The 27,510-nt window shown below is 44.1% G+C and overlaps 1 long non-coding RNA gene across 1 annotated transcript in view; it reads right to left on the bottom strand.

Annotated features, from left to right (window-relative positions):
- Positions 1–372: 372 nt before the first annotated feature.
- Positions 373–27,510, bottom strand: part of LOC142072811 (uncharacterized) — a 39,597-nt gene continuing 12,459 nt past the window's right edge. Inside the window, exons 2-3 of the long non-coding RNA XR_012669390.1 lie at positions 15,630–15,747; positions 373–1,315 (exon numbers count right to left, since the gene is read on the bottom strand). This is a non-coding gene — a long non-coding RNA (uncharacterized LOC142072811). The remainder of the gene's footprint in view (positions 1,316–15,629; positions 15,748–27,510) is intronic.

Genomic DNA, 27,510 nt, shown 5'->3' with positions numbered 1-27,510 from the left:
ACTTTAAGCATGTGAATACAGGATCAGTCTGTATAAAATTATCTTATTTCTCTTAGTATTTGTCACCTGTGCCTTGTGTGTCCATTTTTGAAAATTATGCCTGTTTCCAGTTTTCTTTTATTAGGAGCTGGAGCAGTAAAATTGAACAAAAAACCCCATCAAAATTCTAGGTACCTGTATATGAAAGATATTAATGGAAAAACTAAAGGAATTTTTCACTTCCACAATTAATTAATAGAAGATTTAAGTCTAAACATAAGAGACACTTATATTCAGGTGACAAAACAAGTCATCTTAAACAATTCACTTTGGAAATGTCCAATAATAAACTAGACATTTACAGAATTGCATGTCTAGCTTACTAGATGTCTATCGATCTTTCACGGAGGATCCTGGTAGATCTATTATTTCTATAGCTCCTGCCACCCAGGAGGGTGAACTAGATGACCTCTTGAGGTCCCTTCCAGCCCTCCTCTTCTATGGTTCTATGACCATTTGGCCTGAATTTCTGAGGTGCTCAGCACCCAACATTCCCATTTAATTCAGTTGGAATTGTGGGTGCTTGGTACCACTCAAAAATAGGCCTTAAAGTTCCTAGATGTCGCTTCAGGCACCTCCTATTTTCTTCTCATGTACTATTATTTTACTTAAAAATAAAAAATGTGAGCGCCAATAAATCAGTTCTGGTCCTGAAGAACTTAACACAAAAGATCAACAATGCTGCTGAATGCCAGAGGTGTACAAGCCTGAAAGCCATCTTTGTTTAGAAATTAAGTTACCAAAAGGCAGGGTGCAGTGATTTTAATGAAGAGCTGGGGTATGTCATTTTTTGAGTGCAGTACTCTGCAGCCTGTGCTTAATGTAAATGCACTCTAGTGGCCCAGTATACAACTACTACTAGTAGAAATAACAGAAACAACACTGTTTCCTTTCAGTGCATCCCAAAGGGGCTAAGCATTTAGGGTTCAAATGGACGTTTTTAGGATCACCCAGACCAGTAATGTGTTCTGTCACCACTTGCCCTGGAACCTTGGGTGCCTTTATACTGTGCAGCTTTGGTTCAGGTCCCTGAAACCAGCAGCCAGCCCACAAGCATGGTCTCACCCTGGCTTCCACCAGCCTAGTTACTCTTTGAAGGATGACACCAACAGTCCTTCTAGTCCCAAGACTCCCCAGTCCCATCCTTCTCAAGTGCTTAATTACCAGACGTTCAGACTTTTCCCCTCTGGTTTGTCATCCCTGAAGGTGTAAAACCAGCCTCCATTTATCAACTCACTTTGGCACACACACTCCACACAGTCTGCACGACAGAGACCTGTTTGAGGTAAAAATAAACTAAAGGTTTATTTAACAGAAAAGCCACAGATTCAAAGATGCAGTAATAAGGGAAGCAAACGCATGTAAGTTACACAGAAACTAAACATAAAAACACAATATCAGGCTTTATGCTTCTATACTAGATAAAATCCCTTTTCTAAGACAAGTTACCTATTTCTTTGAACAGTTTCTTAGTGTACCCCTATCCATAGGGGGATCCAGTGTTCACACACAGCCTCCCACCTCCAAGACTGTACCTCAAGTTCTGGATATCTTCAGTTTATACCCCTCCATTTTAAAGATTTTGCAGTTTTTCCCCCTCAGCCACTATAGATATTAAAAGTGGAGAAAACACCTTCATTTCATAGTTTTCACAGAATCATAGAATCATAGAATATAAGGGTTGGAAGGGACCCCAGAAGGTCATCTAGTCCAACCCCCTGCTCGAAGCAGGACCAATTCCCAGTTAAATCATCCCAGCCAGGGCTTTGTCAAGCCTGACCTTAAAAACCTCTAAGGAAGGAGATTCTACCACCTCCCTAGGTAACGCATTCCAGTGTTTCACCACCCTCTTAGTGAAAAAGTTTTTCCTAATATCCAATCTAAACCTCCCCCACTGCAGCTTGAGACCATTACTCCTCGTTCTGTCATCTGCTACCATTGAGAACAGTCTAGAGCCATCCTCTTTGGAACCCCCTTTCAGGTAGTTGAAAGCAGCTATCAAATCCCCCCTCATTCTTCTCTTCTGCAGGCTAAACAATCCCAGCTCCCTCAGCCTCTCCTCATAACTCATGTGTTCCAGACTCCTAATCATTTTTGTTGCCCTTCGCTGGACTCTCTCCAATTTATCCACATCCTTCTTGAAGTGTGGGGCCCAAAACTGGACACAGTACTCCAGATGAGGCCTCACCAATGTCGAATAGAGGGGAACGATCACGTCCCTCGATCTGCTCACTATGCCCCTACTTATACATCCCAAAATGCCATTGGCCTTCTTGGCAACAAGGGCACACTGCTGACTCATATCCAGCTTCTCGTCCACTGTCACCCCTAGGTCCTTTTCCGCAGAACTGCTGCCTAGCCATTCGGTCCCTAGTCTGTAGCTGTGCATTGGGTTCTTCCGTCCTAAGTGCAGGACCCTGCACTTATCCCTATTGAACCTCATCAGATTTCTTTTGGCCCAATCCTCCAATTTGTCTAGGTCCTTCTGTATCCTATCCCTCCCCTCCAGCGTATCTACCACTCCTCCCAGTTTAGTATCATCCGCAAATTTGCTGAGAGTGCAATCCACACCATCCTCCAGATCATTTATGAAGATATTGAACAAAACCGGCCCCAGGACCGACCCTTGGGGCACTCCACTTGATACCGGCTGCCAACTAGACATGGAGCCATTGATAACTACCCGTTGAGCCCGACAATCTAGCCAGCTTTCTACCCACCTTGTAGTGCATTCATCCAGCCCATACTTCCTTAACTTGCTGACAAGAATACTGTGGGAGACCGTGTCAAAAGCTTTGCTAAAGTCAAGAAACAATACATCCACTGCTTTCCCTTCATCCACAGAACCAGTAATCTCATCATAGAAGGCGATTAGATTAGTCAGGCATGACCTTCCCTTGGTGAATCCATGCTGGCTGTTCCTGATCACTTTCCTCTCATGCAAGTGCTTCAGGATTGATTCTTTGAGGACCTGCTCCATGATTTTTCAGTGGGAGTTCCCAGAAGTTACCTACTACAGGACAGGCCTAACAAAGAAAATAACAGAACGCCACTAGCGGTCACCTTCAGCCCCCAACTAAAACCCCTCCAACGCATTATTAAGGATCTACAACCTATCCTAAAGGATGACCCAACACTCTCACAAGTCTTGGGAGACAGGCCAGTCCTTGCCTACAGACAGCCCCGCAACCTGAAGCAAATACTCACCAACAACCACATACCACACAACAGAACCACTAACCCAGGAACTTATCCTTGCAACAAAGCCCGTTGCTAATTGTGCCCACATATCTATTCAGGGGACACCATCACAGGGCCTAATAACATCAGCCACACTATCAGAGGCTCGTTCACCTGCACATCCACCAATGTGATATATGCCATCATGTGCCAGCAATGCCCCTCTGCCATGTACATTGGTCAAACTGGACATTCTCTACATAAAAGAATAAATGGACACAAATCAGATGTCAAGAATTATAACATTCATAAACCAGTTGGAGAACACTTCAATCTCTCTGGTCACGCAATCACAGACATGAAGGTCGCTATCTTAAAACAAAAAAAACTTCAAATCCAGACTCCAGCGAGAAACTGCTGAATTGGAATTCATTTGCAAATTGGATACTATTAATTTAGGCTTAAATAGAGACTGGGAGTGGCTAAGTCATTATGCAAGGTAGCCTGTTTCCTCTTGTTTTTTCCTACCCCCCCCCCCAGATGTTCTGGTTTAACTTGGATTTAAACTTGGAGAGTGGTCAGTTTAGATGAGCTATTACCAGCAGGAGAGTGAGTTTGTGTGTGTATGGGGGTGGGGGGGATGTGAGAAAACCTGGATCTATGCAGGAAATAGCCCGACTTGATTATGTAAAGAGTTGTCACTTTGGATGGGCTAGCACCAGCAGGAGAGTGAATTTGTGTGGGGGGGTGGAGGGTGAAAAAACCTGGATTTGTGCTGGAAATGGCCCACCTGTTGATCACTTTAGATAAGCTATTACCAGCAGGACAGTGGGGTGGGAGGAGGTATTGTTTCATATTCTCTGTGTGTATATAAAGTCTGCTGCAGTTTCCACGGTATACATCTGATGAAGTGAGCTGTAGCTCACGAAAGCTCATGCTCAAATAAATTGGTTAGTCTCTAAGGTGCCACAAGTACTCCTTTTCTTTTTGCAAATACAGACTAACACGGCTGTTCCTCTGAAACGTGAAATTAAAGGTTTGTCTACCCTGCCGCCTGGAGTGAGCTTCCCAGCCTAGGCAGGCTGATGGGCTTGCACAAGTATACTAAAAATAGCAGTGTGAACATTGTGGCTCTGGGGGAGACTCAGGCTAACCACCCGAGCTCAGACCCAGGGGGCTAGGTGGGCTTAAGAGCTCAAGCTGCTGCCCGAGCCATTACATCCCACACTGCTATTTTTAGCCTGCTGGCTCAAGCCCTGCTAGTGCAAGTCTGTCTACCTGGGCTGGGAGGTTTGCTCCAGCTGCAGCGTATACATATCCCATCGGGTCAATTGTGGTTTTGCCACAATCCCTCTATAGTGGCCAGCATGTAGGTGTGATATCTCAGGAGCAGAACAGGAAGCAGATTGTGACACTCCGAGTCATCATTTGCCTCATGATTTCCTCCTGCTCCACAGGGGTGCGTGTAAACCTGCTCCAGCCCCTAATTCCTGGTGTGGCATACATCTCCTGTTGCGATGGTGCAGCTGGCCTGGCCTGCATGTATTTGGGTGGGGACAGGTGGCACTGGCGATCCGCCCTCTTCCTGCCCACATGAGCCGGGGGTATAGAAACCCTGTGGGGACTTCTCTCCCATCTGTGCTACTTGTGATATGGGTCATGTGGGTTGGCAGCATGGGACACAACCTAGTTCTACACTAATAAACTCCTGAATAGAAAACCATAGGGTTTGGAACACTACTAGACATTGCCTGTACAATCCTAAAAATTAGCTGAAAGAAAGGAACAGCTTTCATACTATAATGCTACACTATTTAATAAAGTCTCTAGGATTTCAACCAAGAGGTCACTGATGTTGCATACAAAAATATTTAGTTTTTAAAACTATATGAACTTGACCAGATGCATGTAGCTTGAAGTAAATCTTTGTTTCCTTTTCTGTAAAAAGGGAGAAAGTTACACAGAGGAATGTTATAAACTGATTTCAATGGGAACAGGAACAGGCTCCAGATTATTAATTGTTATGTGTATTAAAACTAGTGTATGGAGGCTCCAACTGAGCTAGGTCCCCACTGTGCTAGGCACTGTGCATAAGCCTACTAAGAGACAGTCCTTGTCCCAACGAGCTTAAAAACTAAATAGATTAGACTGACAAGTGTGGGAAAGGGAAGTATGATTAACCCACTTTCACAGATGGGTATAGAAAGATTAAGTAACTCCCACAAGGGCATCAGAATTTTCTACCAGGAATTATAAGGAGGGATTCTACTACGCTAGGAATGAAACCCAGCTCTTGAATCCCTGTCCAGTGCCTTTAGCACAATACCATTCTTCCTCTCTAAATTCATTTAACCCCTGACCTAAACTAGACAACCTCTGCATCACTAGAAAACACTGCACCTGAGAGTTCCAAATTTCACATAAAATAATCAGGTGAAACACTCAGTCCTTGACTATTCATTGTCACTTTTAGAACAGAAGTTTTAATGATTTAAAGTCAAATCCCAAATCTCAATCTGGTCTCAGAAGAAGGCAAGGAAAACAGCCCTGAGAAACTGCTACAGTTGAAGATAAAAACCCTGAGTCTCCAGTGCCTTGTACCTTGTGCAGTCATTTATACCTGTGCAAAATGGAATTGAATCACTATCATTTTGATTTAGTAGCATTTTACATCCACTTTGCACATTAGGTGCAAGACAGTGTAGAATCAAGCCCAAAGACTGAAAACTCAACACTATTTTTCTTTCTTATTAACATAAACACATAAGCAAGTCTGTTTACATAACATAACACGAGCAAGTCTGTTTACACTGTCTAATTCCATACACAGCCTCTATAACTTCCAGTCACGGGTTATTTTTATGCCTCTACGATGTAATTAATCTATTTATGCTGGTAGTGTGATGATCCAGTTATTGGGTACCATGCATGCAGTACCGATAGATTGCTTCATAGCTAAACATGCATTATTAAAAAGGAAATAAAAATGCATTAGCCTGCTGTCATAAATATAAAGGGAAGGGTAAACCCCTTTGAAATCCCTCCTGGCCAGGGGAAAGCTCCTCTCACCTGTAAAGGGTTAAGAAGCTAAAGGTAACCTCGCTGGCACCTGACCAAAATGACCAATGAGGAGACAAGATACTTTCAAAAGCTGGGAGGAGGGAGAGAAACAAAGGGTCTGTGTATCTGTCTATATGCTGGTTTCTGCCGGGGATAGACCAGGAATGGAGTCTTAGAACTTTTAGTAAATAATCTAGCTAGGTATGTGTTAGATTATGATTTCTTTAAATGGCTGAGAAAAGAATTGTGCTGAATAGAATAACTATTTCTGTCTGTGTATCTTTTTTGTAACTTAAGGTTTTGCCTAGAGGGGTTCTCTATGTTTTTGAATCTAATTACCCTGTAAGATATCTACCGTCCTGATTTTACAGGGGGGATTTCTTTATTTCTATTTACTTCTATTTTTATTAAAAGTCTTCTTGTAAGAAAACTGAATGCTTTTTCATTGTTCTCAGATCCAAGGGTTTGGGTCTGTGGTCACCTATGCAAATTGGTGAGGCTTTTTATCCAACATTTCCCAGGAAAGGGGGGGTGCAAGCGTTGGGAGGATTGTTCATTGTTCTTAAGATCCAAGGGTCTGGGTCTGTAGTCACCTAGGCAAATTGGTGAGGCTTTTTACCAAACCTTGTCCAGGAAGTGGGGTGCAAGGTTTTGGGAAGTATTTTGGGGGGAAAGACGCGTCCAAACAGCTCTTCCCCAGTAACCAGTATTAGTTTGGTGGTGGTAGTGGCCAATCCAAGGACAACGGATTTTGTACCTTGGGGAAGTTTTGACCTAAGCTGGTAAAGATAAGCTTAGGAGGTTTTTCATGCAGGTCCCCACATCTGTACCCTAGAGTTCAGAGTGGGGGAGGAACCTTGACACCTGCTTATTTCCAAACAATGTTTTTAATAACATAAGCAATTGTTGAAGCAAAAATATTGTCTCATTTTGTATTTTTAACCAACAAAGAAAATGCTCTGGGACAAATTAAGACAATGGTAAACAGATAGATTTATGCAAACACATATGTAAACTCTGGAAACAGGTATGTTTAAAGGAGGACATCTCTTCATTACCACACTTTAGAATAACGGTTAGAAGTACATGCACAGTCCTATCTTGTGTGCAGAGGGGCTGGAAAAACGCACAAGTACTGGCCAAAGCTAATGGAATAAGGGAAAATACACTGTATACAATACAGGTTTCAGAGTAGCAGCCGTGTTACTCTTGAGCGAAAGCTTATGCTCAAATAAATTGGTTAGTCTCTAAGGTGCCACTAGTACTCCTTTTCTTTTTCTGGATACAATACACTTCATGACCCTGCTCGTGAAACTTGCAGAAGCCTCCTCTATGGATATTTCTAAACTTGAAGCTGGAGGTGTGGTTCCCATCTCAAAGAGACATACCCATTCTAGCTCTCATCAAACTACCGTGCTAGAAATAGCATGCAGCCATGGTAACGTAAGTGGAGGGACAGGTTAGCCACCCTGACAATGTGCCTATGATTTCTGATGAACACGTACATGGGGCAACTAGCCTGTCTGCTGTTCATATTGCCACAGCTACATTCTATTTTTTAGCATGCTAGCGTGATGAACCTAGGTATGTCTCCTCGAGCCACGAATCACACCCCTAGCTCCTCATGTAGATGCAACCTGTTTCTACAGAGGCAGGGGCGGCAGGTAACTTTCCACACCATCATTTCCCTGTGAGAATGTAATGCATATGCAAATTCTGACAACATCAACCTTATCTTACATACAAATGCCACGCACATATTGAAACTGCTCCGAAAGGGGGCTTGTAGTGTCAGGAGACCAAAGGATCTTAAGGTGTGCTGCTTCTCTTTTGCCTCTCTCCCCTGGAGTTTGCACTGTAGGCTCCGGGAGCATTCCCCCATTTCTGAATGTCTTTTGGAGGCTACACCCTCTGATTGCAAGGGCTGGATTTGTCCACCACAGTACAAACAGAATGATCAATCAGGAACTCTGAGTTTCAACTTGCAGAATTTCCATTCCCCTCTATGGGTTTTTCCCAAGGAGAGGATGATTTGGCTCTATAATTTGAACACCACCTACTCTGACTTTTTTCTCAAGGGCACAGAAACTTTTTGAGCACCAAAGTAAATTCTCTGCTTTGCAGTTAACTGGGTGACTCATTTTACTATTAGCATGTGGGCATAGATAAAGAAAGAATGAGGGTTTCAAACAAGTTTCCAGTATTGTTATGGCATGACATATCTTCATGTGCATATGAGGAATGTTTGATGTCTTATATTTCTTCAGATCCCAAATCAACAAAAATAAGAGTAGCCACCATGAGCTGTATTCCCAGAACAATATTGTCAGTAACTTGCAATGCTGATATGAGAATTCAGCTCAAAAATAGTTTCAGTTTCACTGTAGAGAAATGCCACATGTAATCTTTCAGATCTCATTTCTTTTTTAAAAAACTCTCCAAGATTTTTTTAGAAAGGTGAAAATTAAAATGGTGGAAATGAAGGTAGACAGTTTAAACAGAATTTCCAAAAGCTTTTGGTACAAGAAAATAATTAATACACGTGGAAAAAAATATGGTTAGGGTAACACAATTTTTCATGCATTATAAGATGTACACAGCTTTATACATGCATGTTTTATACAATAAAATGAACAAAACCTGACGCCTATTATGATAGGGGGCCCGCTTGAGTGAATATAAACTTTTGTTTGAAACAGGGCCAAACTCTACTTACTTCACACATGCATGTCATCCACTGACTTTACCAAGATACCTTGCTTGAGTACATAGGCCTGGAATGAACCTCCTGAGTCACTGAATCCAATCCCTAACAATTTCAGGCAACCCCGTCATACAATCCCATTTATAAATTTAATCACGCACCATTTTAAAACTAGCTATGTTTTCTGCCTCCATTACTCTTATGGGACGGCTCTTCCAGAACCTCACTCCTCTGATGGTTAGCAACCTTCTCTAATTTCCAGCCTAAATTTACTCATGGCCAGTTTATGCCCATTTGTTCTTGTGCCAATGTTGTTATTTAAGTAGTTCTTCACCCTCCCTGGTGTTTACTTCTTGATGTATTTATGAAGAACAATCATGTCCCCTCTCAGCCTTTGTTTTCCTAGGCTAAACAAGCCATACTCTTTTAGTCTCTTTTCATAAAAGTCAGGCCTTCTATTTCCCTGTTTACCCTAGTAGCCCTTCTCTGCACCTGTCCATTTTGCATTCATTTTTCTTGAACCTGGGTGGCCAGAATTGTACACAGTATTCCAGATGAGTTTTACCAGTGCCTTGTATAATGGGATTAATACTTCTCTCTCTCTACTGGAACTGCCTTGCCATACACATCCTAGGATCACATTTGCCTTTTTCAGAGCTGCATCACATTGGTAGCTAATAGTCAGCCTGTAATCAACTAATACATACAGAAATTTCTCCTTTTCCACCACTTCCAACTGATGAGACCTCATCTTATAGCAGAAACTCTTGTTATTGGCCCCTAAATGCATGATCTTGCACTTTTTAATATTATTTTTCATCCCATTTCTATTACTCCAAACCTCAAAGCAAGCAGGATTTGGGCCAGATTCATAACAAACTAATTAACTTTCTGAATGCTATTTTACTATTCCCTCCTTAAATATTCATGAAAGATACAGTGTATGTATTTAGTTCTATACCGTATGATTAGGAGGCTTTTCAGAACAAATCTCTTCTGGGATCAAAAAAAGACATGCTATTTCCCTAAAATGTTACAAATTTGTTGTACTGGCTTGAAATTACTACTACAATTCTAATGTTAAAAAGGAACAGACTACTTTTACTATACATTTAGCTGATACAGAAATGTTTCAAAATATCTCACTGATTAGTGTTACTGGAGAAGCTGCCTATAGAAGTCACATTTAGAATCATATAGGAGCATCGTGATATACACAGAGATACAATGTGTCCGAAAGATCAGATAATTGCTAACGTGGGATTTTCATCATAATGGCTACAGCTTTTACAAACAGCACATATTTAAACAAAACCCACACAAATATAATTGCTTTGCTCAAAGCTAAACCAAATTACTTATAGTAATACTGTAAACCCCAGAGCCTTTGTTCAACATGTTAAACTTACCTATCAATAGAAAAGAATGAAACAGAAAATTAGAGATCACTTTGCACTGTGGCCTTGTGATGGGGCGTATAAACCCTGAACTAGAATTGAAGGGGTTAAAGAGCAACTCTGACCTACAGAGCATGCACCAGCTAGAGGTGGAATTTAAAAGGGAGCCAATCAGCTCAGAATTGGCCTGACAAATCAGGAAGAAGGACCTGCCTTGGGAGTGCCTGAAGAAGGATGCTACAGAAATCATCTCTGGTGGAGCAGGAGCCTGCTTAATGAGCCCAGAGGGGCTGAAGGTGCAACTGATACCTTTTCTCTTATGACTTAGTGACAGACTGGAAGCCTTTGACAAGAGAGTGGGTGGTAGGAAGTGGCCCAAGGAGGAAGCCTTAGGCACTCCTGGGTGCTAGACATTTGGTAATGCTTATAGGTAAGGCTACGTTTTAGTCACAGGTATTTTTAGTAGAAAAGTCTTAGACACGTCACAGGAGTAAACAAAAAATTGCGGCCTGTGTCCAGTCCATGACTAACTATATAACCCTAATTAAAACTTTGGCGTGGGTTGCTCTGGGGGTGGTGGTCCAGGGGTGCCATTGGTGCTGGGGGGGGCCCAGGACCCCCGCTGGTGCTAAGGGAGGGGGAACTGGGCAACAGCACATGACCCCGCTGGTGCGGGGGGGAGAACAGGCGGTAGCTCACGGCCTGGGATACCCACTGGTGCTGGGGTTGGTGGGGGGGGTTGGCAGGGCTGATAGGCTCCCTACCTGGCTCTGCATGCCCCCACAGCTCCTAGGGGGAGGGAAGGCCAGGGGGTTCCGGGAGTGCTGCTCCTGCCACAAGTGCAGCTCCCATTGGCCGGGTACCACAGCCAATGGGAGCTCCAGCTCGGGCAGCCTCTGAGCCTCACCAGCTGCTGCACAAGTCACAGAAAGTCACGGAATCCGTGAGTTCCGTGACAGACACGCAGCCTTACTTATAGGCCCTAGGTTGGACTTCAGTGGAGTGGGAGGGCCTGGACTCCACTGCCAACTCATTAAGAAAGGCAAAAAAATCCCTCACCTTTTAGACTCACCCCTGGAGGTACAAAAGGAAGGAAAGGATTTATACCTTTTGCAAACCCTGGCTGGGATTTGACACTTATGAGGTGGGCCATGTCAGACTGGAGGGAGAGAGGACTGAGTTGTAACCTGACTGGAGGGTTGAGTCAACCCCCACTAAACGACAGACTAACACCAGGTCTGAAGATGGTCTAGGGGAAAGAGTAGAGCCTAACTCCCTAAGTACTGGGCAATGCCACCTGCAAACACCCACTCCCACTCATCATGTTCTCTATAACTCTGGTGGTTGCAAAAGTATCCACTAGCAAAGTACAGCAACATCATACCCTCTTAATCACAAGACATATCAACATTCTTGAATGGGCATAAACCTCTAATACTAAATCATGATGCACATCCAATACTTTATCGGTGGAGAGTATCTCTCCATCTTGGATAGTTCTAACCCATTTATCCCCAAAGCACGAGTCCTGTACAGCTTATTAGAAAGCACTAACAATGTCCACTAGGTTATTACCCCCCTTCCATGGTGGATATTTTAGTTTGGTTGCATTTTACTGTGTTTTTTTTTAATCTCATGCACTGTAAACTCTTTGAAACTCCTCCAGACAAAATCACACACTCCTGAATAGTGCAACTGATTAGATTATAAAAGCTAAGAATTTCTGTAGTAGGGTCACTTATTATACATTGCCTTCTCTAGCAACTACATAGCAACATGTATATTAAAGCAACAAAAATAAAACAAAATCTGCCTCCCAAAAAACAACCTCATCCCTGCCCCCCCCCCCAAAAACAAAAAACCCCACAGCCAAAACAGTCAATGCTCCCCGACAATATCCTCTATGCAGGGTGCCTTCTTAGCTGATATAAAGCTAGCATAAGGGCTCTACATCAGCCCCCTGATTTATGGGTGGATCATGGGTGTGTTGAAGATGTGGCTGGAGTGCACTGTAGGATAGCTGTTCTTTGTCTGATAGCCACTGATGGTTATGGAAAGCAGAGCATCATTTATAGAACTCCTGAAGCTGCTCTATATTAGGGGCCAGGCAGTTTCTTGCACAGCCCTAGAATGAAGGGAGCACAAAGGTGACTTATAATTTGGCTACTGAGAATCAGGTCCATTGATTTACTGGAGAATAAAACTTGATCAGGTACTGAAACATTAAAATTCTGAGGCTGATAAAAAAAGAAAAGGGAGGGGACTTTATATCCTTTCTGAAAACTGTCTTCCAAGAACTCAAACACACCTGATAATTCTACTTCTACTAAGAGTACAAATTGCACTGCCTTTATACAACTGTCATATACAGCCACAAGATATTTATTTTTCCTAGATCTTGGATCTGGCACTTTACGCTCAAATATATGCTCGGAGTCCACTGAAGCATGACTTTCTTTTAAAAAAAAAAAAAAAAAAATTAAAACTATCTTTCCAGAAGAACTCTTGGGGTTTTTCTTTTAAAAATGTTTTGTAATTTACTTGCCTTCTTTTTATCAAATATTATCAATTGGTACAACAGATACTGTAACACACTATTCTTATTTTACATGCTTTTTTTTTTTAGAATGAAAAAATTAGTTGGGATAGATTTAATCTACTAATCACAATATACAGTTTAAATTGGAGGCAACAATTTTACACCCAGCCAAAGTGTCAGATAAGTTTCATATACAACAAAAAATACCTGTTTTGTAATCTTAAAATCACATTGAGACTCATAGATTATACGAAGACAATACCTGGTGCTGATTTAGATATGGACAATCTTTTGCTTCTAACTCATTGGGTATTATTTGTTCAACTCATGAAATGAGAGGAAAGATAATTTAAAGCTAAACACACACATTTAAGGTAACTTTGATTTGTTTAAATAAGCACGCAGTCAAGGCTGAATGTGCAGCCTTTATTTTGTCCCTTTGCATATATGCATGCAGTGCCATACAGTTTCTGGGCCTTTCCTTGCTACTCCCAAAATGGTCAGAGGGATTATTGCTGAGCAATTTAAGTTCCTGTCCCCACAATCAGAGGCTAAGCATATTGCCTTTTCAATATTTTCAGCACCTCCCGAAATAAGAGGGACATTTTTTGAGGCTCTGACTATAATGATTAGTGCATCTATCATATCTAACTCTCTTTGGATCATGGTGCTGTACTAAATTAGGCTCCTATTTCCTCTTAACAATCAGTTTGTATCTCATAATGATGTCTGCTCTTCTATTACATATATTATCACAAGAGTTCCACTATACCATTCCAGGTGCCTTGATTTACATACTACTATTAGGTGAACTGATCTATCACCATGGTGTTTAATTTAATTTATATACTGGGAACACAATTAAATTTAATTTGTCCCCATACTCTACTTGCTATCTCTGTTGTGAATGCCTAAATAGTGTCAAGGCATATTTAGATATTTCTTACAACTTAATGCAAGGGTTTGTGGGATATAAACACGAGCTAAAAATCACTCATCTCTTAATTCTGTCTTTTCTCTCCATCTCTTTTAGAATGCTTTTTTTCCCCAGGATTTGCAATTTAGCAGTTCAGCTGGAGTCTCGTCTAACATTTGAATGAAATGTTTGTTTTATGGAAATCTCCATTATATTGCCTTAGGAATATTGCCAGATTACATCTCCACCTCATTTCTGCTGACGCATAGGTCTTTATTCAAACCTTTGTGTCATCTTGTTTAGACTATTGTTGTAGAGCCCTTTTATGCTGTTTTGCCCTGCATGCCATTAATAGACTTCAGCTGGTACAAAATGCCACAGCTAGAATTCTGCTTGGCATCTGATAGTAAGAGCATAACTCCAGTTTTGATCAGTAGACACTACGTAAGTGTTCTTATTTAAGGGCATAGGTGTATGGACCTAGACAATCTGCAGTATGTCAAGAGGCCATGCAATGTTACACTATGAAGATTTTTGATTAAAAAGATTACAAAAAGAAAGCAAATATCTGAAACCACCAAAGGAAGCTTTATCTCCAATCTAGATCTAACCTCCTCAGCCCCCAAACAGTGCTGAAAAATAAGCAGTTTCCAAAGGAGGGGTGATTGACTCCACGCAGACAACATGAAATGTAAAAGTATACGAAGATTTAGTCTGAGACTTTAAATGGCCAAGTTATGGAAACAACAACAATTAGTCACAAAAATGAAAATGTTCTTTTTCTAATTGTAGCATTACTAAATCCCTTGTGAGTGAGTCTGTCTATATTTTCCTTGTTATGTTGTCTTACATACTTATGACAAAATCTGATTTCATTGGTAAAGCCCCCCTTTCACGCTGATTTTGGGCTCACAGATGTAGAGCATGTAAATCCACATATTTTCTTTTCACAACCTTGCTATAACAAGGCAAACTTTGGTCCCTTAATTCAGCGGGAATTTTGTCAGTGATTTCAGTGGGATCATGGGACCAGGGACTCTGACGTGAAATTGAGGTTGGATTATCTAGATTAACACAGTATGCCAATATCTTCTTCAGTCATAAATGAATCATTCAACTACCTTTTGGCTTTACATTGAGGGGAGACAGGGTAAGAGATATTATACGTCCCCCTCCCTATTCCCTTGTATAATATTAAACACTCAAAATTCAACAAGTCCTAACTAATCCTATTTGATTATAAATATTGCTGTTTAACTCTCTGCTTAGTTGCTTAAATCTTCACTTAAGAACAGATGCAATGATTTTAAAATGCCCTCTGTTTATTATCATTTAATACATAATTATAGCAAATTTTTAACTGATCAATTTTGTGCAGAGTACTTATTGCAATATGTTCTGATTTTTGAAAGGCAATGTGCCTGATAATAGTTTCCAAAAAAGTTATGCAACTATTGAAAAAATAATCAGAGTCAATATTTCTAACAACGTCATTTCAAAACCTAGTGCTAGAAGGTAATAGCCTGGTATTGCTACATATAAGGAATCAAGATACTATACAACCTATTACTTCAAGCTTGAAGAGAAACAGGCCCCATGTGCAGTAGAAGCAATACTGTGTTAGCCAAAATCATATTTAAATATTGTCCTTCTAGTAAGGATGGTTTCAACACTCTGCCTGGCCAGTGTTGACCAAGGAGAACTGTTTTACAAACTGTGCTCTATATTAGGTCAGGTTTCTCTTCCAGGGTAGACACTGTCCTAAATCCAACAAAAATATTTGTAGTTTCATACCAGCACTTGTACTCTAGACTCTGCTCCGGGACACTTGCTTGTTTTCTTTGTGGTATACTCCAGTTTCTTCTGATTCCTTAATTTATCTTCTACCTGGAGTTTTCACCAACTCCTCATCCTTGTAAGATAACCAGAAACATGCAAAGGAAAAGAATAAAATGATTAATGAAAAATAAAACCCTTGAAATATAAAATCTTGAATATAACCCTAATAAAAAGAAATGCCACAGTTGCAGGAGTGGGAAAGGACAAGGATGAAAGATTTGAAACAGGAATGTACCAGAACACACAGCAAAATATTTTTAAACTGAAAATATTTAATGGATGCACATGCTGCTTACTCATCACAATATAATTCTCTACAGTCTATTTGCTGCCATTCTTAATTAACTGAGTGAAGTTCAGAACTCAGTTAAACAAGAATGGTGGCTATCCAGCAAGTTGATAGGGTCCCATGCATTGTTTAGGCATTGGAACAAGTTTGCCTCCATATTTGGTACAGACCCAGGGATCAATATGCACATACTTGGTGGAGTTCCTAGGGAGAATTCCTACAGAAATGGCAGAGTGAGTGAAGCAGGAGCATCAGGGCTTCCAGCCAATACTCCACAACGTGCATGAGCCTCAGTGCATACACAACTGTGGTAGGAGGGAAAAGTCTAGCAGAAGCAAAAGCACAACAGCAGCAATGGGGTCATGTGACACCTCTGATTATTGGGCTAAACTGTCACCATCATTAATTCCAACAGTTTGTCTTCTCACCTAAGGAGAGCGCCAAGAGTTGCAGAAGACATCATACAAAAGAGGTGTGATCTTCCCTAAATTACAAAACTGTCCCATACCAGACACTCAGGAAACAGCTCCAGTTGATATGATACTCAGTGATTCCTAAGAAATGTCTTCCATTTGGGTAGAAAAGCATAGGAAACTGTATTAAGGCCCAAGTCATATTTTAAAGAAATGTTTGGGTGAATACAGTAGGTCCCACTCACTCTAGTGAGCCTGAGTAATCCTGTTTGTTGAGATATTTTAAAAAATGTTTCTAAAATCTTTAATTTGAAGTATCTTGGATTTGTTTCTATTATCCCACTCTTCCACGTGTGCCTTCTCACCCCTCATGCATGAACTCCCTCCACAAACTAATCCATAACACCACTGCTGTGTCCTCCTCAAGTTCCATAGGCATCTGTTGTGATGACTATGGAACACAGATGGCTGATAATGGTTAGGAAGGTGGGGAGCTGGGACAGCTTTTAAAAACAACCTCCACAGCACTTTTGTACCTACAAATTACACACCCAGCCAGTCTATGAAAGACATGGTGGTATTACTGTTGCCTCTCCTAATCCCAGTTTGTCTATCACACCCATTTGTTTAGACTGAAAAGTCTCTGGGACAGGGACTTCCTCTATATTTGTAAAACACCAACCTCAGGTTGGGGGACTTAAGACACTACTGTAATATAAATAATAATTACAAGCAAAGAAAGTTAAAAGAGCTCAATCTTCTTTGTGTGCATGTACGATACAGCCTTCACTGACATCACCATATAATATTTTTCCAACACCTATCCATTCAGTTAATGGTTGGTTATTCAAATTTTTTTTTAGTTTTCTCATACAGTGTGCAGCCTCAGGCCTTATTTACAGCACACAATCCAAACCCTGCACTAAATACTAATATTAAACTTTCTCTTACTATGTTGCTGATTGTTATAACATCTGAAGGCTTCACAAACATCAATAAATTTATCTTCAAAACATGCTGTGAAATTAGATGATATTATTATCCCCATTTTAAAGATGGGGGAAACTGAGGCACAGACAGATTTAAACTCAAAATTGTCAACAGGTTCCTCCAGCAGCAGAATACGGACCCTGGACTTCAGAAAAGCAGACTTTGACTCTCTCAGGGAACTGATGGGCAGAATCCCCTGGGAGAATAAGATGAGGGGGAAAGGAGTCCAGGAGAGCTGGCTGTATTTTAAAGAATCTTTATTGAGGTTACAGGAACAAACCATCCCGATGTGTAGAAAGAATAGTAAATATGGCAGGCAACCAGTTTGGCTTAACAGTGAAATCCTTGCTCATCTTAAACACAAAAAAGAAGCTTACAAGAAGTGGAAGATTGGACAGATGACCAGGGAAGAGTATAAAAATATTGCTCGGGCATGCAGGAGTGAACTCAGGAAGGCCCAATCACACTTGGAGTTGCAGCTAGCAAGAGATGTTAAGAGTAACAAGAAGGGTTTCTTCAGGTATGTTAGCAACAAGAAGAAAGTCAAGGAAAGTGTGGGCCCCTTACTGAATGAAGGAGGAGGCAACCTAGTGACAGAGGATATGGAAAAAGCTAATGTACTCAATGCTTTTTTTGCCTCTGTCTTCACAAACAAGGTCAGCTCCCAGACTACTGCACTGGGCACTGCTGCATGGGGAGGAGGTGACCAGCCCTCTGTGGAGAAAGAAGTGGTTTGGGACTATTTAGAAAAGCTGGATGAGCACAAGACCATGGGGCCGGATGTGCTGCATCTGAGTGTGCTAAAGGAGTTGGTGGATGTGATTGCAGAGCCATTGGCCATTATCTTTGAAAACTCATGGCGATCGGGGGAGGTCCCGGTCGACTGGAAAAAGGCTAATGTAGTGCCCATCTTTAAAAAAAGGGAAGGAGGAGGATCTGGGGAACTACAGGCCAGTCAGCCTCACCTCAGTCCCTGGAAAAATCATGGAGCAGGTCCTCAAGGAATCAATTCTGAAGCACTTAGAGGAGAGGAAAGTGATCAGGAACAGTCAGCATGGATTCACCAAGGGCAAGTCATGCCTGACTAATCTAATTGCCTTCTATGACAAGATAACTGGCTCTGTGGATGAAGGGAAAGCAGTGGACGTGGTATTCCTTGACTTTAGCAAAGTTTTTGATACGGTCTCCCACAGTATTCTTGCCAGCAAGTTAAAGAAGTATGGGCTGGATGAATGGACTATAAGGTGGATAGAAAGCTGGCTAGATCGTCTGGCTCAACGGCTCCATGACTAGTTGGCAGCCAGTATCAAGCAGAGTGCCCCAAGGGTTGGTCCTCAGGCTGGTTTTGTTCAATATCTTCATTAATGATCTGGAGGATGATGTGGATTGCACCCTCAGCAAGTTTGCAGATGACACTAAACTGGGAAGAGTGGTAGATACACTGGAGGTTAGGGATAGGATACAGAGGGACCTAGACAAATTAGGGGATTGGGCCAAAAGAAATCTGATGAGGTTCATCAAGGACAAGTGCAGAGTCCTGCACTTAGGATGGAAGAATCCAATGCACCGCTACAGACTAGGGACCGAATGGCTAGGCAGCAGCTCTGCGGAAAAGGACCTAGGGGTTACAGTGGATGAGAAGCTGGATATGAGTCAACAGTGTGCCCTTGTTGCCAAGAAGGCCAATGGCATTTTGGGATGTATAAGTAGGGGCATTGCCAGCAGATCGAGGGACGTGATCGCTCCCCTCTATTCGACACTGGTGAGGCCTCATCTGGAGTACTGTGTCCAGTTTTGGGCCCACACTACAAGAAGGATATGGAAAAATTGGAAAGTGTCCAGCGGAGGGCAACAAAAATGATTAGGGGACTGGAATACATGACTTATGAAGAGAGGCTGAGGGAACTAGGATTGTTTAGTCAGCAGAAGAGAAGAATGAGGGGGGATTTGATAGCTACTTTCAACTACCTGCAAGGGGTTCCAAAGAGGATGGATCTAGACTCTTCTCAGTGGTAGCTGATGACAGAACAAGGAGTAATGGTCTCAAGTTGCAGTGGGGGAGGTTTAGGTTGGATATTAGGAAAAACTTTTTCACTAGGAGGGTGGTGAAGAACTGGAATGTGATACATAGGGAGGTGGTGGAATCTCCTTCCTTTGAGGTTTTTAAGGTCAGGCTTGACAAAGCCCTGGCTGGGATGATTTAGTTGGGGATTAGGTCCTGCTTTGAGCAGGGGGTTGGACTAGATGACCTCCTGAGGTCCCCTCCAATCCTGATATTCTGTGATTCTATGAATTTGGGGTACCTACTTGAGATACCCTAAAAAATTGGACCCTGGGTACTTGGCACATTATAGCACTCTTTATGTTCCAAGTACAGCTCCATTTGGCTTCAGTGGCAGCTGTGAGTGCTTTTCACTTCTACAAACCTGGCTATAAGTGTCTCATATTGGGCACCCAGGAAACAGGAATATACAGTTAGCGGCCAACTCAACGTTTTCCTTAACATGACTTATGGAATCATAGAATAACAGAGTTGGAAGGGCCCACTGGAGGCCATCTCGTCCAACCCCCTGCCCAGAGCAGGACCAATCCCAACTAAATCATCCCAGCCAGGGCTTTGTCAAGCCTGACCTTAAAAACTTCTAAGGAAGGGGATTCCACCACCTCCCTAGGTAACGCATTCCAGTGTTTCACCACTCTCCTAGTGAAAAAGTTTTTCCTAATATCCAACCTAAATCTCCCCCACTGCAACTTGAGACCATTACTCCTTGTTCTGTCATCTGCTACCACTGAGAACAGTCTAGATCCATCCTCTTTGGATCCACCTTTCAGGTAGTTAAAAGCAGCTATCAAATCCCCCCTCATTCTTCTCTTCCGCAGACTAAACAATCCCAGTTCCCTCAGCCTCTCCTCATAAGTCATGTGTTCCAGTCCCCTAATCATTTTTGTTGCCCTCCGCTGGACTCTCTCCAATTTCTCCACGTCCTTCTTGTAGCGTGGGGCCCAAAACTGGACACAGTACTCCACATGAGGCCTCACCAGTGTCGAATAGAGGGGAGCGATCACGTCCCTCGATCTGCTGGCAATGCCCCTACTTATACATCCCAAAATGCCATTGGCCTTCTTGGCAACAAGGGCACACTGTTGACTCACATCCAGCTTCTCGTCCACTGTAATCCCTCGGTCCTTCTCTGCAGAACTGCTGCCTAGCCATTCGGTCCCTAGTCTGTAGCGGTGCACTGGATTCTTCCGTCCTAAGTGCAGGACTCTGCACTTGTCCTTGTTGAACCTCATCAGATTTCTTTTGGCCAATCCTCCAATTTGTCTAGGTCCCTATGTATCCTATCCCTACCCTCCAGCGTATCTACCACTCCTCCCAGTTTAGTGTCATCCGCAAACTTGCTGAGGGTGCAATCCACACCATCCTCCAGATCATTAATGAAGATATTGAACAAAACCGGCCCCAGGACCGACCCTTGGGGCACTCCACTAGATACCGGCTGCCAACTAGACATGGAGCCATTGATCACTACCCGCTGAGCCTGACAATCTAGCCAACTTTCTACCCATCATGTAGTGTACCCATCCAGCCCATACTTCTTTAACTTGCTGACAATACTGAATACTGTGGGAGACCGTGTCAAAAGCTTTGCTAAAGCTTTTGACACGGTCTCCCACAGTATTAATACTGTGGGAGACCGTGTCAAAAGCTTTGCTAAAGTCAAGGAATAACACGTCCACTGCTTTCCCTTCATTCACAGAACCAGTTATCTCATCTCAGCCCTGGTCTACACTAGGACTTTAGGTCGAATTTAGCAGCATTAAATCGATGTAAACCTGCACCCATCCACACGATGAAGCCCTTTATTTCAACTTAAAGGGCTCTTAAAATCGATTTCCTTACTCCACCCCTGACAAGTGGATTAGCGCTTAAATTGGTCTTGCTGGCTCGAATTTGGGGTACTGTGGACACAATTCGACGGTACTGGCCTCCGGGAGCTATCCTAGAGTGCTCCATTGTGACTGCTCTGGACAGCACTCTCAACTCAGATGCACTGGCCAGGTAGACAGGAAAAGAACCACGAACTTTTGAATCTCATTTCCTGTTTGGCCAGCATGGCAAGCTGCAGGTGACCATGCAGAGCTCATCAGCAGAGGTGACCATGATGGAGTCCCAGAATCGCAAAAGAGCTCCAGCATGGACTGAACGGGAGGTACGGGATCTGATCGCTGTTTGGGGAGAGGAATCCGTGCTATCAGAACTCTGTTCCAGTTTTCGAAATGCCAAAACCTTTGACAAAATCTCCCAGGGCATGAAGGACAGAGGCCATAACAGGGACTCGAAGCAGTGCCGCATGAAAGTGAAGGAACTGAGGAAAGCCTACCAGAAAACCAGAGAAGCGAACGGCCGCTCCGGGTCAGAGCCCCAAACATGCCGCTTCTATGATGAGCTGCATGCCATTTTAGGGGGTTCAGCCACCACTACCCCAGCCGTGTTGTTTGACTCCTTCAATGGAGATGGAGGCAATATGGAAGCAGGTTTTGGGGACGAAGAAGAAGATGATGATGATGAGGTTGTAGATAGCTCACAGCAAGCAAGCGGAGAAACCGGTTTTCCCGACAGCCAGGAACTGTTTCTCACCCTGGACCTGGAGCCAGTACCCCCCGAACCCACCCAAGGCTGCCTCCTGGACCCAGCAGGCGGAGAAGGGACCTCTGGTGAGTGTACCTTTTAAAATACTATACATGGTTTAAAAGCAAGCATGTGAAAGGATTACTTTGTCCTGGCATTCGCGGTTCTCCTAGATGTACTCCCAAAGCCTTTGCAAAAGGTTTCTGGGGAGGGCAGCCTTATTGCGTCCTTCATGGTAGGACACTTTACCACTCCAGGCCAGTAACACGTACTCGGGAATCATTGTAGAACAAAGCATTGCAGTGTATGTTTGCTGGCATTCAAACAACATCCGTTCTTTATCTCTCTGTGTTATCCTCAGGAGAGTGAGATATAATTCATGGTCACCTGGTTGAAATAGAGTGCTTTTCTTCAGGGGACACTCAGAGGAGCCCATTCCTGCTGGGCTGTTTGCCTGTGGCTAAACAGAAATGTTCCCCGCTGTTAGCCACAGGGAGGGGGGAGGTTGAGGGGATAGCCACGCGGTGGGGGGAGGCAAAATGCAACCTTGTAACGAAAGCACATGTGCTATGTATGTAATGTTAACAGCAAGGTTTACCCTGAAAGAGTGTAGCCACTGTTTTATAAAATGTGTCCTTTTAAATACCGCTGTCCTTTTTTTTCTCCACCAGCTGCATGTGTTCCAATGATCACAGGATCTTCTCCTTCCCAGAGGCTAGTGAAGCTTAGAAAGAAAAAAAAAAAAACGCACTCGCGATGACATGTTCTCCGAGCTCATGCTGTCCTCCCACACTGACAGAGCACAGACGAATGCGTGGAGGCAAATAATGTCAGAGTGCAGGAAAGCACAAAATGACCGGGAGGAGAGGTGGCAGGCTGAAGAGAGTAAGTGACAGGCTGAAGACAGGGCTGAAGCTCAAATGTGGCGGCAGTGTGATGAGAGGAGGCAGGATTCAATGCTGAGGCTGCTGGAGGACCAAACCAATATGCTCCAGTGTATGGCTGAGCTGCAGCAAAGGCAGCTGGAGCACAGACTGCCACCACAGCCCCTGTGTAACCAACCGCCCTCCACTACAGCCCAAGTTCCATAGCCTCCACACCCAGACGCCCAAGAACACGGTGGGGGGGCCTCCGGCCAACCAGCCACTCCACCACAGAGGATTGCCCAAAAAAAAGAAGGCTGTCATTCAATACATTTTAAAGTTGTAAACTTTTAAAGTGCTGTGCTTAAAGTGCTGTGTGGCATTTTCCTTCCCTCCTCCACTACCCCTCCTGGGCTACCTTGGTAGTCATCCCCCTATTTGTGTGATGAATGAATAAAGAATGCATGAATGTGAAGCAACAATGACTTTATTGCCTCTGCAAGCGGTGATCGAAGGGAGGAGGGGCGGGTGGTTAGCTTACAGGGAAGTAGAGTGAACCAAGGGGCAGCGGGTTTCATCAAGGAGAAACAAAGAGAACTTTCACACCGTAGCCTGGCCAGTCATGAAACTGGTTTTCAAAGCTTCTCTGATGCGTACCGCGCCCTCCTGTGCTCTTCTAACCACCCTGGTGTCTGGCTGCGCGTAACCAGCAGCCAGACGATTTGCCTCAACCTCCCACACCGCCATAAACGTCTCCCCCTTACTCTCACAGATATTGTGGAGCACACAGCAAGCAGTAATAACAGTGGGAATATTGGTTTCGCTGAGGTCTAAGCGAGTCAGTAAACTGCGCCAGCATGCCTTTAAACGTCCAAATACACATTCTACCACCATTCTGCACTTGCTCAGCCTGTAGTTGAACAGCTCCTGACTACTGTCCAGGCTGCCTGTGTACGGCTTCATGAGCCATGGCATTAAGGGGTAGGCTGGGTCCCCAAGGATACATATAGGCATTTCAACATCCCCAACCGTTATTTTCTGGTCTGGGAATAAAGTCCCTTCCTGCAGCTTTTGAAACAGACCAGAGTTCCTGAAGATGTGAGCGTCATGCACCTTTCCCGGCCATCCCACGTTGATGTTGGTGAAACGTCCCTTGTGATCCACCAGAGCTTGCAGCACTATCGAAAAGTACCCCTTGCGGTTTATGTACTCGGCGGCTTGGTGCTCCGGTGCCAAGATAGGGATATGGGTTCCGTCTATGGCCCCACCACAGTTAGGGAATCCCATTGCAGCAAAGCCATCCACTATGACCTGCACATTTCCCAGGGTCACTACCCTGGATATCAGCAGATCTTTGATTGCATGGGCTACTTGCATCACAGCAGCCCCCACAGTAGATTTGCCCACTCCAAATTGATTCCCAACTGACCGGTAGCTGTCTGGCGTTGCAAGCTTCCACAGGGCTATCGCCACTCGCTTCTCAACTGTGAGGGCTGCTCTCATCTTGGTATTCATGCGCTTCAGGGCGGGGAAAGCAAGTCACAAAGTTCCATGAAAGTGCCCTTACGCATGCGAAAGTTTTGCAGCCACTGGGAATCGTCCCAGACTTGCAACACTATGCGGTCCCACCAGTCTGTGCTTGTTTCCCGAGCCCAGAATCGGATTTCCACGGCATGAACCTGCCCCATTTGCACCATGATGCATGCATTGGCAGGGCCCATGCTTTCAGAGAAATCTGTGTCCATGTCCTGATCACTCACATGACCGCGCTGACATCGCCTCCTCGCCCGGTATCGCTTTGCCAGGTTCTGGTGCTGCATATACTGCTGGATAATGCGTGTGGTGTTTAATGTGCTCCTAATTGCCAAAGTGAGCTGAGCGGCCTCCATGCTTGCCTTGGTATGGCGTCCGCACAGAAAAAAGGCGCGGAATGATTGTCTGCCGTTGCTCTGACGGAGGGAGGGGCGACTGACGACACGGCTTACAGGGTTGGCTTCAGGGAGCTAAAATCAACAAAGGGGGAGTCTTTACATCAAGGAGTATTTCAGGCAGGACTTCACGGAGGGTTCCAATAAGAAATGGTGCACCTAAGTTATTGTTCTTATTGGAACAAGGAGGTTAGCCTGGCCTCTGATTGATACATGGCTAGATTTACCTCGCTGCACCTTCTCTGTGAGTGACTGCAGTGTGACCTAGAGGAATGAGTCCCCTAGACAGGGGAGGAGGCAAATGAGTACAAAACAAATCTGGTCTATTTCTTGTTTTGATCCACTCCATCTATCTTTTACATCTTTGGCTGGCAGCAGACGGTGCAGAAGGACTGCATGCCATCCACATCTCATGGCTGCCCGGCAGAAGATGATGCAATAGGACTGCTAGCAATCCGTATCGCCTGCCTGCTCACCATAAGACGGTTCAATAGGACTGACTGCAGGACTAAAGAGAATGACCTGGTCAAGTCACTCCAAATTTAGTCCCTGCGCCCATGTCTGTCCAGGCGCTCCCAGCCGACGTGGCTAGGAGCACCTCGGACATGATGATGACGGCTACCAGTCGTACTGTACCGTCTGCTGCCACAAGGCAAGGGGTTGCTGCTACTGTGTAGCAATGCCGTACCGCGTCTGCCAGCACCCAGGAGACATAGGGTGAGCGGGCTCCAGGCTTGCCGTGGTATGGCATCTGCACAGGTAACTCAGGAAAAAAGGCGCGAAACGATTGTCTGCCCTTGCTTTCACGGAGGGAGGGAGGGAATGGGGGCCTGACGATATGTACCCAGAACCACCCGCGACAATGTTTTAGCCCCATCAGGCATTGGGATCTCAACCCAGAATTCCAATGGGCAGCGGAGACTGCGGGAACTGTGGGATAGCTATCCACAGTGCAATGCTCCGGAAGTCGACTCTAGCCTCGGTACTGTGGAAGCACTCCGCCGAGTTAATTCACTTAATGCACTTAGAGCATCTTCTGTGGGGACACACACACTCGAATATATAAAACCGATTTCTAAAAAACCAACTTCTATAAATTCAACCTTATTCCGTAGTGTAGACATACCCATAAAAGGCAATTAGATTAGTCAAGCATGACTTTCCCTTGGTGAATCCATGCTGACTATTCCTGATCACTTTCCTCTCGTCTAAGTGCTTCAGAATTGATTCCTTGAGGACTTGCCCAACATCACCTAGTAATTCTTTGGCAGAGGCAGGAACAAGCTCCATGCTGGGAACAAGGGGTTCAGAGTGCGGGAGAGCTCAGAGTAGGAACAGGGGCTTGGGGTGCAGGAGGGGGTGTAGGCTCTGGGGTGGGGCCATGGATGAGGGGTTTGGGGTGCAGGATGGGTCTCCGGGCTGGAGCAGGAGCTTGGGGTGCAATAGGGAATGGGGCAGGGGGTTGAGGTGCGGGAGGGACTCAGAGCTGGGGCAGGGGGTTTGGGGCACAGTTGCCAGCTTTCATGCGGTAAATAAGCACCCCAACTTTCACGATAAGCCAAAAATCAAGCTAATCCCATTTCAAAACAAGGCCAAAATAAGCCAATCCCTAAGAACCCCTACACTCTATATGACTAGATCCCCCTGGCATGCAGTCTGGGACTGTGGTGGGCCTGCTATGTATCCCTGACTCTCTCCACCCCTTGCCCCTGCTTCACGGGAGCTGATAAAAAAAAAAGAAGCAGCAAGCTACAAGCCAAAAACTAGCCAACAAGCCAATTAAGCCAAAAACAAGTGCAATTTCTATGTTTTTTTCATGGGTTTGGCATGTCTGGTTTGAGGTGCAGGCTCCAGCCAGGCGGTGCTTACCTTGGGCGGCTCCTGGAAGTGGCCAGTCTGGTTCCTAGGCTCAGGAGCAGCCAGGTGGCTCTATGTGTTGCCCCTGCTTGCAGGCAGCGTCTCCGCAGCTCCCATTGGCTGTGGTTCCTGGCCAATGGGAGCTGTGGAGATGGCAGTCGGGGCAGGGGCAGCACGCAGAGACCCCCTGGCCGCCCTTGCACCTAGCAGCCAGACTGGCCGCTTCCAGGAGCAGCGCGGAGCCAGTGCAAGTAGGGACCAGACTTTTAGTGGCCTAGTAAAATCTCCCAGATTGCTTTCAATAGTCACCAGGCAGACTCCCGATTCCGATGCCGATTCCGGCAGACTCCCGGCCAATCCGAGATTGTTGGCAACCCTATCTTTGGGAGATAGTAAGGACTGATTCTTCAGATTACCTCATCTTTGAGGGAACATTGAGAACTGAGGATCTATACAAGTAAGTTTGATTCCCCTTATGGAGCTATATTAGAGGCTCAAAAAGACTTTGGCAAACACTTAAAACATGATAGAAAACCCCCACTAATTTACTATTGAATCTTCGTGCAACGAATAGTAAACCAGTATTATTGCAGAAACAACAAGGAGTACTTGTGGCACCTTAGAGACTAACAAATGTATTTGGGCAAAAGCTTTCGTGGGCTAAAACCCACTTCATCAGATGCATGGAGTGGAAAATACAGTAGGCAGATTATATATATATATATATATATATACACGCACACACACACACACAGAGCACATGAAAAGATGGGAGTAGCCTTATTTAATTAATAATATTATAATGGGTCTAATAGTGTTCTGATTTCCCTAGAATATGGATCACTTTGAGTACACAGTTCTCT

Source organism: Caretta caretta, chromosome 7 (assembly GCF_965140235.1).
Source record: "Caretta caretta isolate rCarCar2 chromosome 7, rCarCar1.hap1, whole genome shotgun sequence".
In the NCBI taxonomy this organism is placed as follows: domain Eukaryota; kingdom Metazoa; phylum Chordata; order Testudines; family Cheloniidae; genus Caretta; species Caretta caretta.
The sequence above is the reverse complement of the archived record's forward strand: the minus strand, read 5'-3'. Positions and strand labels throughout refer to the sequence as shown.